Here is a 16,809-nt window from a genome sequence, read left to right as displayed (position 1 = left end):
CAAGGGCTTCTCCAAAAGTCTTGATCAGCTCATCCACATGAATTGGCTAATGGTGATGACTATGTTGAAAAACAGTATTTTGTAGCTGAGAATTTGCTCAATTAACTAATGCTATTGTGTTCTTTGTATATGCTCTAGTTTCCATGGAAATAAATAGGAGGCGTTAATTTTAGAGTGACCTACTTCTCTAAAACTATAGCATAAGTTGAAATGCTAAATAACATTTAAAGAAATGATTTAATGAATCTGGATTTCTGAGTTTCTACAGATAGGGATTATTTTTCCTATTTTTCCTATATATATGTCCTGAGACTCTGCCATATTGATAGAAAAGCCTCAAAAAATACCTTCAGTTAGATGACAGTTTTAGATAGGTAAATAATAAACAAGAATAATTATTAGAGCTGTCATATTCTTCCAGAAGCACGCTTGTGTATGGATGAAGACAGAGAGAGCTCTCTTAAAAATGTTGGTAAAGACCAAGCGAGAGTTGCAATATGTAACATTTTAGAACACTAGATGAATCACATAATCACCAAATTGCAGGGGTTGGAAGGGATATCTGGAAATAATATAGCCAAACCCCCTGCTAAAGCAGGTTCCCTTCAGTAGGTTGCACAATAAAAACCTAAATTTTCCACGTTAAATTTATTCTCTAAATATATGTTAAACAGTGTAAATGCATTCTATGGCTCAGTTATGAATTCTCAGCATTTCTAGAGAAGGAACAGAGATGCTTTTTAACCTTTTCTATACACTTTCCTTAGTGCAAAAAGAAATATCTATATGGCATGGAACAAATAAGAACACTGGTAGAATACATGCTGTATAAATGGAGTAGAAATAATACCAACCTTCTTTTTAAACCTTTGGTAACTAAAGATGCTGTTGTTAACCTGCCCTTGTTCAATTAGTATACACTTTGTGTCCATTAGCTAATAGAAAACACTTAGGAACTGATTCTTTTCTCAGACATGCTGGTAGAAACCAAGAGTTATTCTGTTTTACGCACTGGAGGTATAGCTTGTGAAATATGTGTGAGAGGAGATTAAAGCCCAAAATGGCACAAAAGGACAGGGTGTAAATGTGAGATACTGCACATTTTGAACAGGTAGTACATTTTCAAAGACAGATGCTTTAAAAAAAAAAAAAAAAAAAAAAACCTGTGCTTTGAAAAATTATTTGATTCTCAAAAAGTTTATGCTCTTAAATTTTTTCCTGTCTGGAATCAGCTCTTCCTGGAGTCAGTGGTAAACTTCCCATTGATTCATCAGGTTTTTGAAAATCCTATGCAGAATAGTATCCCATGTATTACTGGTAGGAGCTACCTAATCCAGGAGCCCAGCAGAGGGAAGCTGCTGCAGTTCCTTGCTACCAAGTTCAAATTTCCCTTAGGCACCCGTGCACACAACACATGCACACATGTACACTGCTAGCCACACAAATCAGCAGAGAAAACACAGTATTTGTGTAAACATAAACAGCACTCACCTGTTCTCCTCTCTAGCTGATCAGGATGAAATCCTGTAAATGTAAAATGAATATATTTAACATAGATCACTGTAGAAGGCTTGAACACTCAGGATGCCCAATCCCTAGACACCAGCATTCTCAGTTGCTGGCACATGGATATAGAGCCCTGAAGGCTGTAACTCCACATTTCTCTTTAAAATACTGAACATTTAAAAATTTGAAAGTTAGGGAAGCTGGTAGTATAAGGGACAATAATGGATGAAAAGGGAAAGTGGTGTTATATCAGAAGCTATGAGCAAAACTCATGTCATTAACAGAAAAGAAAAGGTAAAGAGTACCAAAATTCCTGAACAAGCATGTTGAAGGTATTTAAGGCAGAGAATCTGTGTGAATAATGCAAACAGATCTGGAGGAAAGATGATAAGGAGGACAAAGAACAAGCAAAGAGGATGTGGAAAAGCTTTGGGAGGAGGAAGGCTAAGTGAGCAAAAAGGACAAAATCAGAACACTTCGATGTTATTTCAAATATATCCATGAAATGCAAAGAAGAAAAGAACACAGAAATTAAGTTGAAAGTATTGCAATGATTTATTCACATAATACTAGAATCTGACAAGGAAATCAAAAAGAACTTCTATGTGGAAGGTACTAAAATAGATATATAGCCAAATATAGATACATCAAAGCCTATTTTTTTGTTTATGTTAAGGTACAACAGGATAACAAAAGTAAAGATAACACCACAAAGAAGAGGGAGAAAATGAAGTGAAATGGGAAAATAACAAGCTTACATGATAAAATCCATCCAGTGTTATTACACAGCACTCTACAAATTATTTCCATGGCAGTAGGTGTGCTTTGGGCCATACCAGGAATACTTGCACCTATAATGGAGATGAAACATTTTGTAGACTACAGAAAGAGAATAAGCCTTCCAAAATATTGTTGGTATAGAACACGTAGGACTTACATGCTCAGCTACAGGAACTACAGTCCAACACTGTAATAAACAATTACAGTGTAATTGTATACTTAGTACAATAGTACAATTACAACTGTAAGAAACAATTTGACAATTAGTGCATATTTTTTAGATGGAGGAGTTAGTCTAGGCAGTGATTCCATCTCTACATACAGGCAGTATGTTTTCAAGACAGACAGATCTTTTGTCTGATGACATAATCAATTAACCATTGTCTGTGGCAGGTCAAAAATCCCAATTTTCTTCTGTTCTTTCTAAAAAATAAAGCTGTTCCTCAATAATAGCAGAAAGGAAATGGACTTTTGAGCAAAGGAAAGATTCAGCCAAAGGTGCTAAACTGCTTAAAGTTGACAGAGCACTGCACATACACTTTTCACGTGTGAAACTGTAAGAGAAACAATGAATTAGCTTAACATTCAGTGCACTGAATGTTAAGAAGACTATTGTAGAAAACTGGTCACAAAGCATAGTGATTAAGGTACAGTTGTAAGGTAGTTTCTAGTGTTGAATAAGCTTGCTTAAAAAAAAAAAAACCACAATAATATATACAAACAGAAAGTAAATTTAAAATTAAATTAATTGAAGTTTACAGTAGTATTCATTCTAAAGTGGCTGCACTGGAGCAACCTTGAAGAATTTTTTTTAAGGGAGAAGTCACTTTTCTAGTTCAGACTCCGCTGGCATTCTCTGTATTAACATTCCTTTGAACAACATTAGTATTTCTGTAGTTTCAGACTTCATGAGAATGAAATTTAGCTTTCCGGTTGAGAGGATTTAAATAGCTCTATTTATCTATTTGTCATTTTCATTTAATAATTGGCAAAATATTAGTTTTTTGAGATTTCATGGACTTTTATAGCATCTTAATCTTGAAAAGTAAAATTCAGTAGACAGACTGTAAAGCTTTCGTTGTTTTTCTTAATTGTATTACTTTTCTAACCATGCACATGTACAAGAGGTTTGAAAAAAGACCTTGAAAAAGCAGCTGAAACTGCTTAGCATAATGTTTGTCCATTGTATGTATGGATCATCATTATTGTGCTTAAATCCTAATAGGCAGAATATGTATTTTAATAAATACTGGTTTCTTTTGTGCCAGTCTAAAATGATTACATAGCACTGGAACATTTTGATAGGTTCATATGAGGTAAATGTTGGAGCTGTTGTTAAAACTCTCTCCATGTTAAGCCAGTGTGTGACATCAATGCTGTTGTATTATTCTGTGCAGAATGACCTGATTGGTTTGGCTCTGGCAAACAGATGAGAAGAAGTGGATATAGATGCTATAATTTCTGTTAATTTTTTTTTTTCTGTGTACAAGTACCAGTACAGCTTATCGTGGGAACAAAGTGAAGTACTTTTTTCACCATGCTGTCAACTTGATTCAAGAGCAGACACTAAGCAGTTCAAGTGCTTCCCATGATATATGTATTTCCTTTCTGAGCAGCTTTGCCCAAGTCTGTACAGAGGGTTATCTTTAAGAGGCTTTCATGAACATTGCGCAGCATTGCTTATTTTGTTGTGTAGTTTCTAACACGACAGGGTCAAATTTTTCAGAATTGACTACTGATTTTAAAAAGTTCACCTTCTAAAGAATGCAAACCTCCATCAGGCCTCATGTTTCTGAGACGTTCCTGAACACTGTCTATCAATAAGTGTGAACAAGAGAGAAAAAAGGCAGAAGCTTAAGGCCTTGTCAGTGCAGCAACAGTAGCAGTCTACAGTGAATTTAGATTTAGCTTGTGGAGGAGTATTATGCTTGGTGAAATCTGAATGAAGAAGCAATCAGCAGTTCTTTGAAACAGAAAATCACAAATTTAAGTTTTGCAAAGAACAAAATCCTACAGCACATTTATGTCTCTAGCAATCAAGAATGAAGCAAAACCCTGCCTTGTGTTCCTGCTGTAATTCTAAGTCAGACAATAAATATTCTGTGAAGGAATATTCTTCATATATTTGCACGTTGAGGAAAAGAACATTATGGGATGCCATAAAGGAGAAAACTGTGAATTACAGAGGAAAGGCAGCAATGCCTGATGCCCGGGGTCCCCATTATCTTCATTCAGTCATAGGCCCTGAAGTAGATACTGGGAAAAATAATTCTTCAGGCATTAACTGCGGTAGAAATGTTCCCAATTTCAATGGCCTGTGAACTAAATTACCTTGCTATTGAGTTACTTTAACACTGTTTTGCAATGTCAAAGAAGTAACACAAGCCAGGTCCTTTTAAAATAGATTCATGATATGTTAGGTTTTGAATAAATGTAACAGATCACCTGCAGCATGAAATTATTATAGATTCACCATTACTGTTATCTCACGTCCTCCCTACTCCTTCTCTTTTTTTACTTTTTTCATCTCATTCTATTATCTCCCCCTATGACTTAAAATCTGAGGTTGTTAATGAACAGTTAGAGTGGGCACTTCGTCATCTTTTATTAAGACTGTTAGAAGTACCTTTTTATGTAATTGTGAAAAGGATAGTATATTCCATAGTGCTGGGCCTAAAAAGTAAGATTCTTGCAATGGAGAAGTTGCTGGAATGGCCTTTGTGAGAAGAAGTGAAGGGATGTGCCATGCCAGACATAGCTGTCTTCAGCAAACAAGCCACAGAATGCAGCTGAGTCAATCAGTGAAGCTGGTGGCTCCTTTATGAAAAGAGATTTAGAAAAGGAGAAAAAATACTGAGAAAAAGGAAAAACTTAGCCAGAGAGGTAGGAGATAGCCCACAGTGGAGCTGGTAACACCTCCAGAGGGACTGTGGCCCATGGGTAAGCCCATGCTGGTGCAGATACTACAATCTGTGAAGTACTCATGCCAGAGCAAAGGTAATAAGGAAGGCGCAGCTAAACAGCATGGTGAGTAATGACAAGCGGTGAAAACAAACCTCACTGTTTTGACCCCAGTCTCACCCCACCCATCACCTCATTAAAGTGATTGACTGTAACCTGCAGTAAAAACAGAGAGAGTGGAAACAAGAAGGGGGAAGGAGAGCTGTCTGGAGTGAAAAAAAAAAAAAAAGCCTGAGAAAAAGGGAGGGAATGTTTACATGGTTGGGTTTTTTTTTCCCTTTTTTTTTTTTTTTTTTATTTAAAAAAATAAAACAGTAAAAATTTTTGCTAAATTAAAATAGATTAAGCCAAATTTCCCAAGCTTAATCTTTTTTTTTTTTTTTTTTGCCCATGACAGAAATAGATGAATGTTTTGCCTTCTTCATCTTGACCCACAGTCTTTCTTGCTTCTGTTCCTCCTATTTTCTCCCCCATCTGAGGGGAAGTGAGGAGGAGAGAACAAGTGTGGGTACCTGGCTGCAGATGTCAATGAACCACAAGTAAATTGTAGTTTTGCCAATTCTCATATGCTTTCTTTATTCACTTTCTGGCTTCATTATATTCTGTATAAATTATAAGAATCCATTTTAACTACCTCATTCTTGGAAAAATCCATGACTATTATATAGAAGGGGTTAAAACCAAGTGCATTATAAATGTTTATGTTTTCCTCAACTCCAATTTTTTCTTCACAACTAATGTTCCAGTGTAATTTTGAACTCCTTAAGCTTTCTGTTGAGCTGTATCACTGTCACTACGCAAGTAAATCTGTCCAAAAGAAGAAGAAAAAGAAATTGAAGAGTTAAATTTATTAGAAATCTTCTAACGTACAATTTTAAAGGAAAACAGGAACCTCTAAGATTTGGGTTCTGAGCACGTACTCTGAAATTACCCACATGTTTTACAAAAGGGCCCATCATAATTAAGGACTAATGTTCTTACTATGATTGCAAAAAAATTGGATTGATAGCTACATGCTTGAATGAAGATATGTTTGGGAACAAATAACACAGATGCAAAGAATAGGTCCAAGCAGTTCTCTATTTTTCTGCTACAGCAGAAATACCTGGCTCTAAAAGTAATGAAAAGCATATTTTTAACATTAAAAATTATTGCAGTATGCAATGTCACTGATGACTTCTGGTCATTTTCAGTGCACATCTTTTTCTAAGGGTGTTTCTTAACTAAATCAATAATGTTCATGCAATTTAAAATAGCAAGTGAATAGTGTGGTATTCTGGAGGTGTTTCTGTCTCTTTCTCTTTTTATAATGTCAATCATTCTCCTCTTGATACCATATATATAACAATCTGAGTCAGAGATATTCAATTTATAGAAAAAGTTTCTCTTCCAGTGTTACTCTCTTTTCTCGATTGGATCCTCTGCCCTTCTCTGTTCCTGTGAGGTTCAATCTTTATTAGAAAACTGGGGGAATGAAAAAAGCCAAATGTCCTGTAAAAGTGTATTTATGCAGATGAAAGAACATCAGACTAATATTTCTGAACTTAAACCCTGGCAACTTGGTGCTTAATGAGATAACTGGGCTCAAAGATTTTCACTCATGCTGTGAGGAAAGTTTTCTGGGTTAGATCCAAAAAAAAAGACATGAAGTGGGGCTTGGTGAGATTTAATGATGAAGTCTAAAGCAGTCACTGAAAAAGCCACCGGCTTTTGGCCTGTTGTATAACCACCAAGGATTTGTGAATTTCTCTAAGAACTTGCTTTCTCAGGGGTCCTTCTGGCCACAAGAGAGATGGACTCCTTCTAGAAGGGAGTCGGAACTCTCAACAGTAATTCTCCACCCTGAATTGTCTCTGAAGGAAACTCTCTTTGCATTGTATTCTCTTCATTATTTGTAAAGTATTTGTTATTTTTCTCTATTATTTTCAAAGCAATTGGCTATCTATAAACTTCACTGATGTCATAGACAAGGCAGCTCTGTGAAGTTAGCAGGAGCTCACTCCAGATTTTACTATGTCAGTGGCATTTCTCAATGTTTCTCTAGAAGAAATAGTAACAGGGTAAGAAGACGTATTCCAGGGTTATGAGCGTTTGTCAGGATTTTTTGTTTTCTCTTTGGTTTTCCTGGAGTAACAGTCAATGTCATTTCCAGTGACAAATTCGACAATTAATTTGCTGTTACAGAGGAACTTAATCTCAAATACTGAGTACCCCAAATGAAGCGTAAGCATTATTTATATACTGAATGTGTGGGAAGTAATGTCAAATGACAGAATCAGTACTACTTCGAGCTATAACAACCCATAACAAAACTCCAGTTAAATAATCTGTTTCTTCCTTACTATGCTATATGTTCTTCTATTACTGAACAGTATTTTAGAAACACTTAGAGAAGGATACTAAATTCACAGCTGGGATAGTGTCACCAAGCTGGTTGATTTACGGTAGGGGTAAGGTTTTTTCTAGATCTACTAAGAATATCATGTAGAAAATCTGTATCAAAAACAAAATAAAAAAAGTTTTCAGTGTCAGCAGTCTGAGTTTTAAACCTAGCATCATAACTTCTTTCCATTTCATGGCTATTTTAAGTTTTTAATTTATTTAATCTTTGTTTTAACAGTATTTTAAGCTGTTGACCCATAACCTTAATAAAGGAATCATGAACATTGTATGAATGCATGGAAAGAGGTAAGTCTCTAGTTTCGGTCATCTAATCACTAGAAGAATATGTTGCATTTTTTTCAAGACTAGTATTACTACTCCATTAGAACATGCTGTTTATATTCCTTTTATGGTCCTTTTGCTCGTAACTGATTAAAGTTTTTAATCATACTGTCTCATAGTTTTCTGTATTATAAATGCAATGATAGTAACTGAAGCTTTCATTGTGTATTGAGACTGGGGTTTTGGATAGAATAACCAGTTTGTTCCATGCTAAATTTAATTTAAATATTTGATGTGGTATTTGTAAAGTCTTCACATATAGCAGTTAAAAGTAGCAGATAAAGTCTTCAGTATAGCAGCCAGCTTATCAGTGCACAGACCCATCCACTGTGTAACATAAGTAGAGAGAGAATTTAGCAGTGGCTCTTAGGTCCATAGGCAGAGCCTGGTAGGTGGATTCATGAAACTAATATTTACCAGGGAAGGGATTTTTTCCTAGATGCCTCCATAGTCAGCAAATAAGGCAGGATCCCTTCAGGAGAAATTTCAGGGTGGGTGTCTATTGTAAATATTCGGAGACATCTTGCAAAATTCATCACTTGTCATTTACTGTGGATGGAACCCAGGGAAAGACAGTGGATAAAGATATAGATGTTTAACTTGCTTATATGCAGTTTACTGTTTCTTATGTAATTTCAAAAAACCTGTGGGCAGTTGAAGAAAAGGTTGGATTTATCTTGCCGTAGAGAGCTAATCAGGCTCTTTTGGGGAGGGACTGTTTGCTTGGCTGGTAAAGCAGCAGACATCAGGTTTACAGACTGCTCTTAATAGCTAAGAAAAGAAATGGTGTAGTCCATCCAAGCAGGCAGAAAAGACTGCTTAACTAGGGAAGTTACTGAAAGTTACGAATTAAAAAGCCAGTCTGGAAGAAAACTCATGACTTTGCTGCTGTAGCAGGCAGGAAATAGACATTTCCAGGAGGTATGTGTTTTTTCATTGTGATTCTTTGATCATAACTTTAGAGACTATTGCAGTAGTCTTTCTGTGTTTCCATTACGGAGGAGGTTTAAATTTTATTGTTTAAAACCAGCCCAGCTGGATACCTATTAATGATACCTAGGCACCTATTTTCTTTGCTAGAACCCAACATTTTGGAGACATCAAGTCATAATCTTGCTATTTATTTATTATTTACTTACTTATTTTGCAATTTTTAGCTTGTTTTCATGCAGATGGGTTCTCCTGCATGGATATTCATTTTCTATGACTGCATATAGTTTCAAATTTTGCTAATACTTTCCTGAGATACAATTAACTGATGATTGGATTATTTTTTTTTCCCATTTTTGTTTTGTGTCCTAGAGGAAGCAGCAAAACCTGAAATGCAAATTCACATACAAATTTAACATCTTTCTTTTTAATTAATTACTCCTATGAAGTTTGGTAATGTTTGTTTTAAATTTGCATTCTCTTTTCCAAATTATAATTCTCCACCAATATTTTGGTCTTCCCTGTTTTTCTAGGCAAACAATGTAATTGAAAAGCTATTGACTACACTATGTAGTTTATAGTATACAGTTTCCTGAGGTATTTAGCAAAAGAGAATAGAAACTGATAGTAGAGAGTAGAAAAGAAAGCACATTTTGGGGGGCTAGTAAGCTACTGTTTGTGAATTAACAATGAACAGTGAATTTAGAAAGCTGAGATTTTTCTTCTTTCCTTTTATATTTTTATGAGTAAATGGGAGTTCTTAACGCTCAGGCATATATTTATTAAATGACAATGAACTTTACATGTACTTCCTGGAACTGTTCTTATTAAAGAAAATGAAAATAGTATTAACCTTCAAATAATTTTAAATGAATTTGATACTTCTAACACCATGTAGGAAATAAATATAATTAAGATTCCAAAAAATAAGTATTTTTATAATATTAAATATAACAAATACACATAATCTTTGAAAGTTTTTTGGTCTTTTTAGTGTGTTCCTGTTGTTTCCTGTTGCTGCCATACCATAAGACCCAGGATTTGAAGGAGGAGAAAAAAAGTAAATAAGATTTTATATTCTTGTATAATCATAGGTGCCTACTAAATCTGACAGGTAATTAGTTTGTTCCTCTCACAAATCAACTGCAAACGTCATGTAAGTTATGATTGAAAAACTTGAATAGTTTATCTGTTTATTTTGGCTCCTGTCCAAAATTACATTTGTTACTTTAATCATATATAGAATCTTGTATCTAAAGATCACAACATAATTTTAAGGCTTAAAAGTGACCTCAAATCTTCTTGACATTTTCTAGTCAACTGGCATTCGAAAACAAAACAAAACGTGATGTTGGAATCTAGCAGTTACAGCACTGTCATTAATAAGAGCTGGTCAACCAAGTGTACTCTAGACATTTTTTTTTAGAGTTCCTTTTCTATGATTTTATTCTCTTGTCTTATCCCATATATAACTGTCCCATCAAAGATCTGTCCTTCTTATCCTGTTTTTCAGGTATTTAAACCTTACTCTCAGCTCTATAGTTCCAACTGGTAAAGCATTCAGTCCCCTAATACTGTCGTCTTGTTAGTCCTCTTCTTCTTTCACTGTCACTTTGACAGCTCAAAGACATTTGATTGGCTGTATGCTTATGGCAATGATAGAACTTCTACTAAAGCACTGTGCTTTTTCTCATCCAAGTTTTCAAAAAAAAAAAAAAAAAAGAAGAAAAAAAAAAGGTCTTGATTGCTAAAGGAGTCAGAAATTTTCAATCTAAACTCATGGTTTAGTAAGTATTATTGGCGATAGGTGGATGGTTGGGCTGGATGATCTTGAAGGTCTTTTCCAACCTTGGTGATTCTGTGATTCTGTGTAATAGTACCCAAACTAGCAATTTCTTGTGTGTGGTTTTTGTTTAAACTGTGTTAGAAATCTTCCTTAACTTAAAAATAAGAAAGGTCTTAATTGCTACAAATTTTATACTACATCCATTATGGTACAAGTATGAAGCATTTATGGTCTAATTTTGACAGCAATTTCCTTCGATAATTAGAAATGAGTTAGCTGTACCTAACTTCATCTATCCAATTTTGTATATTTAGCTGGACTGCCCAAGTTGGGAGCCTATTCACCTTAGTTTCCCTCATTACAAAAAGGTATTAATTTACAAAAAATGAGTCAGCTTCAGTAAGATATGAATCATTCTGTCAAGATGTCTACAGCGCTCCATAAGAGAAGCATTTAGTAACTAGACTTCTAATTAATTGCCTCAGTGAAGTACCAAATGGAAGGTGAGATGAACTCAGGTCATTTGTTGTGGATCTTTAGCAAAGAAATTGAGAATATATCACACTCCTTGCATGTCTAGGCCTTATTTGAACAGGAAAATAAGTACGTTTTAGGATTTCTGACAGTATCTAGCTCTCCTTAATTCTCTGATTTTCAGTAGCTTAAACTCCTACATCAGTCTGACACTGTAGAAAATGCTATCACTTTTACTTTGTTTATGGATAAAGCCTGCAAAATGTATGTGATTTTGTCCTGTTTTGCATAAAAGGCTGTGTCTAAGGCATTTGATTGTTCAGCCTCTGCATGGGATAGAAAAAAAAGAAGTGGTTTAGTAGCTCTTTAGGAAACTAATTTTATGGCAAGATAGATAATCAATATTAACATCTATCTAGAAACTCAATTCTATATTCATTCTATATTCTCTGTATCAGTCATATTAAAACTTCTGTCTCAAAATACTTACCTTACTGCTGACAGGTCTCAGCTGCATTATCAGGCAGTGATCCTAACTTCTTGTCATCACAAACTTTCTTATTTGTTCTATAAACAATACAGATTTACATGGGATAGTGGACGATATCTCTAAAATAACAATCTGCTCTAAAACAGCTCAGAGCAAAGCCATCAGGGAGCAATATATCCAAGCCTTTTTCTTTCCCTCTCCTGTGGTTGCCAGGCCCTGCTCTTTACAAGTAATTAAAGATTTGTGCCATCATGGGATTTGAACCTGTCCTCCTTTCCGGACTGTTGACAATTTAAACAGATCAGATTTTGCCAGAGTAAAAGAGACATTGTTATAGCTAGTAGTCTTGCGGAAGCAGTGCTCTGAAGCCATACATTAACACAGTTAATTTAACTACCAATTTCTTCATTTACTCTGAGTTGTTGTGAGGCAGAGGAACCTTATACATCAATATAATTGTATTTTAAACGGAGTAATTGGGCCACTCAACATTCTGGATTGTTAGAATTTCTTGAGGTAAAAAAAATTCAGAAGCAGAAAAACTCCCCTGAAAATGTATTTCAAATCTCTGAAATTAATTTCCTATAACTTCAACTGAAAACACTTTTTCTCAATTCCTTTGAAATTAAATTGTCAAGATTAATCCATTTTCAAAATGTTAAGTTCGATTTGCAGGACTGTTCCACTACAATTCTAAACTTTTCTGTAAGCAGATAATTTTAAAATTGGAAAGCGAAGATCAATTTACAGTTTTTGCAGATTATGTTTTCTTTACCACAGAACATTATTTGATATCCAAAGTGGTTTTATGTACAGAGACAAATGCTATCTGTCACTACTCAAATTATTTCTCTGTGCTTTTGAACATTTCTATTTTGCAAAGTATCATATTATTAAGTCATTATGGTAAACTCTAGGGAAAGCATGTTTCATTTAATGTGGAAAATATGTTCTTAGTTGCATTCGGACATTCATCAAAAATGGTTTGCTTTAATACTGAGGTATACGTGAAGTCATGTCTTTTCCTTTTTTTTAGTTTTTTTCACATGAATTGTTCTTCCTTACATACAGCAGACAGACCTATGATCCTGAATATGGCCTCTCTATGAAGAAATCATAAATGTCTAGGAAATAAAATCTTGTAAGAAATCTAATATCCAAATAAACGATCCATGAAATAATTATTCCAGAAAACAACACAGATTGAGCTTAAAACAAATCTCTAGTCCTCTAGTCTCTCATTCTTCCTGTTAGTCTAGAGTTCTGGCATTTTCACTGAAGTCCTGCAGTAAATTCAAATCGTCTCTCAGCTAAATAAAGTATGATTAATAGGGGTTTATAGCAAGCACAGTAAACGCTGAGTTTTGATTTCCAGATTTATCTAATGACTACTGTGATCTATTTGTCTTTGACTATTAGCTTTATTATAGTTCCTGATACTGTTTATATTTTCAATGATTTTAATGCCAGCATTTCTCAGCTTTAAATATTACGTTATTCTAATGTAATTAGAATTTCTAATTTCACAATTTCACAATTACTAATTTCACAATTTCCTCAAGTATGCATGCTCTGCCTTTCAGAAATTAGTCATCATAACTTTTTTTGAACTACTAATACGAAGGTTTTAGACTGCCACCATCAGAGTTGAATACCAATACCCTTTCTAGGGCAACATGCAGTAGCTAGAAGTACTTCTCAGGTTCTACCATTTTCAGTAATGCTGGATACAGTCCAAAAGACATGAAAGAGCAAGAACAGGGTTAAAGGTAAGCAAATATAGAAAAAGAAAAGCAAATGAGAAGATAAGAGAGATGTCCTGAGAAATAACTTTGTGAAGTTGGTAGTATTTGAAAAAATTTGAGCACCAAAGTTAGAAATATGAGATGATGAGGAGAAATTTAGAAGAACCCATCCAAATACAGAAGGTGTGAGATATTTGGGGAGATAATTTCTCAGGAGAAAAAGGAAATTGGTAGAGTTGCTGGTTGATTAACATGTGAGCATGTGAAAAGATGAGATTTAGATCTGATGTGACATTCCCACAAGTGAATATTGTCAAAAGTATAAATGTAGTTGAAATTCAGCAGGTTCTGAGTATGACACTGCTTTTGTCTTTGGGGAAAAAAACTAACACAATTTTAAACACTATTCTACAAGTTAGTACAGAACTTATATTTGTACATTCTGTTTACATAGCTGCATACCATTTAAACTCTACTGACCTCAGGAGATTCATTTTTATTTTTACCGTAATGTCACTGAAGAAACAACCAGGAGTGACATTTTTATCAAATGATTTGTGAGAAATGTACTTAATTCTCCTTAATATCAGCCTTTTTCTTGGTGATTAGATTTGAGGATTAGTAGATGGGATTTTAATGCACTACTGGAAACATTTTTGGAATTAGGAATTTACTACTGACATTCACACAGGAAAGAAAGACATAAATCACAACAGTTTCCCATAGTGTGCATATGCTGCAGAAGTATCACGAACTCCAAAAGAGACAAAACGTGTAATAAGCAAAATGAAAAGAAATGATGGATGATACACAATAAATGCTTTACAGTCAAGTTTCCACGCTGTGAAAAAGACTTAAGTTGCTGCTATTAAAAGAAAAAAAAAAATCTATCACCAGTGCTGTTGTGAAATTTTACATCTGAAGCACATTAGTAATAAGAGAGCAACTGATGTTTATTGTCTGCAGAAACAGAGAAAATGTGATTATTTATGTTGTATGTTGTGTATTGCAATCCTTGAATATTTGTTCTTTCAATTTTGTCTTGCTGTTTTAACACCTTTAGATATTGCATTTTGTAGTTGTTTTCTATTTACATGCCTCTCACTTTTCTTTAAATATGTTTTTCAGTTTACTCTGGTTACTCTGTATATACTCAACAGGCAAAGAACAGTCTGTGTTCAAGAAAAATGGAGTGTGAGTGATCTGCCAGAAGCTAGGTGAACACCTTTGCTGAAAATGATGCAAATGAAACAAGAGTTTTCTGTGTCCAAAACATGAATTTCCAGGCTAAGACCTTCAAGCCATTCAAGAATACAACAGAAGTTCTTCTTTATACTTCTGGTCACTAGATTTTGACCAGCTTTGAAAATGGGTTTATTAAAATGCTTCTATTAGAAACCATTTGGAATATCTTACACTTTTTCAAGAAATTTGAGTTTTCCTACTCCATTTGTATGATCACAGACAAATGATCTGTGGCAAAACTGCTAAAGTAGTTTTGGCTCCAGAGTTTTCAATTTTTTTGTATTTTCTGGCTGATCTGGCATGGCTATGACTACACATCCTGACCTCCTCCTGCCCTGCCCAAGACCAGTGACCTAAATGAAAGACATAGGTCATGTTTTCCGTAGGTCTGGACCCATCCATGCCCATACCCATAAAATCACTCGTGTGACCGATATAAACTTTGCCACATGCACATACCTAGTGATATTATTGTTATCAAGCCAGTGATTAGAAAACTTTCTGAGAAATGGGATGAAATTCAGTGGATGTACTGAGTGTATAGAAAGTAGGAAGGTTGCCCTTTTACTGAAAAAGTTTATTTATAGTTGCGGTAATGCTAAGTTACTTTTCCAAAACAGAACTGCATAATTGGTGATACAGCTGGTAAATGCAACCAAAAAGCCTATGGCTTTCACCTATAAAGACTCGTCTTTCTGTTTCTGTGTCTACAGTGGAGCATTTCATGTAGAGTTAGTACCTAGACTAAAGCTTTCAATAACTTTGAGGAACTGCCAAGAAAAGAGTATGTTCTGATGTCATTTTCATTTATGAATATACTCCAAAGAATTTATTCTTCTAAGCACATTCTATCAATCTGTTGGTGATAATGGAGGCAAGAAAAGACAACTTGTTTAGATAACTGCTTGTAATGGGAATACACCATTCATTGCACTGCTTTTTTCACATATTGTTTAACTAAGACACATGGGCCAATAAAATCACAGCTACTGTTGAAGCTTGGAACTAGCAGAGTGCTAAATGTTGTGAAATGAATGGTCTAAAATAAAGATGTATTTAGTCACTTGCATGTAACTTATTGTAATGCAACACACACTAGTTTGGAATAAACTATATCTAGCACACGACTGAATACCATGGGGCTCCTTGCAAATCATAATGTCATTTGAACAATTGAATATGCTATTTTTATTGAGATAATTTTGCCAAGTGTCTGTTATAGATAGTAATAGTTACATAATAGTTATAGATATATAATATAATATATATACAATATAAAATATATATAGTTATACAATAGTTATAGATAGTAATGTATTCTTAAGCCAGTGTCTGTGAGAGTAAAATACCTAAAGTGGAAGGCTGTCCAATTATGCACCTTTCTTACAAACTAAGAGGCAGTGCTAGACTGATATTCGTAGATACATGATCATTTCCCTATGGAAATTCTGAGCCAGACACATAGGATGTGTTGAATTATGTAGAACTACAATAATATATGTCGGCTGCTGATCTAGACTAGTAACTTTAGTGTTCTCTAAAACTTGTTATTCAAGATTGTCTGACAGGCTAGTGCACAACTAGTACAATTTTTAAACATAAAGTGAAGTAATGCACGCAACTGATTATAGGAGGTAAAATGAAAACTATGATTAAGGTGTTTTACTTTCAGAGCTTTCTTTCCCCTCAAAAAAATTGTCTTGAGTACAATAATTTTCCTAGTGAAAATTTTTGTATGTAATGGATAGTTGTCATTGTAATAATCTTTCCATTCTCTTGAATATTTTTAAACCTCATTTTGGTTGTTTAGTTCTGAAATTATTCCCAATGGTGCTGTTACGCAGCTCCTAAATAGTTCATTGGATTCAGGTTGCTCTTTCACTCATCCACATATTATAACTTCTAATGAGATTTCATTTTGGAATTTTATTATTTCATTTGGGAGCTACTTAGTCCTATTTGAATATATAAATCAATAATCATTGGCAAACAAAACACGTTAAGAATTAGTTCATCATTAAAAAAGTATCTGAAATAGAAAATCTGTAATATGATTAAGCATTTTCCATGGTGAATTTGGGCTTATAGGATTTAAGATAATATCTACGATATAAATATGTGATGTTTTCTGACCAAAATTTTCTGGAAGAAATTCACAAATAACTACA

Source organism: Centrocercus urophasianus, unplaced genomic scaffold (genome assembly GCF_019232065.1).
Source record: "Centrocercus urophasianus isolate 14NV4802_14NV808 unplaced genomic scaffold, USGS_Curo_1.0 seq_15, whole genome shotgun sequence".
Lineage (NCBI taxonomy): Eukaryota > Metazoa > Chordata > Aves > Galliformes > Phasianidae > Centrocercus > Centrocercus urophasianus.
Note: the sequence above shows the minus strand (reverse complement) of the source record.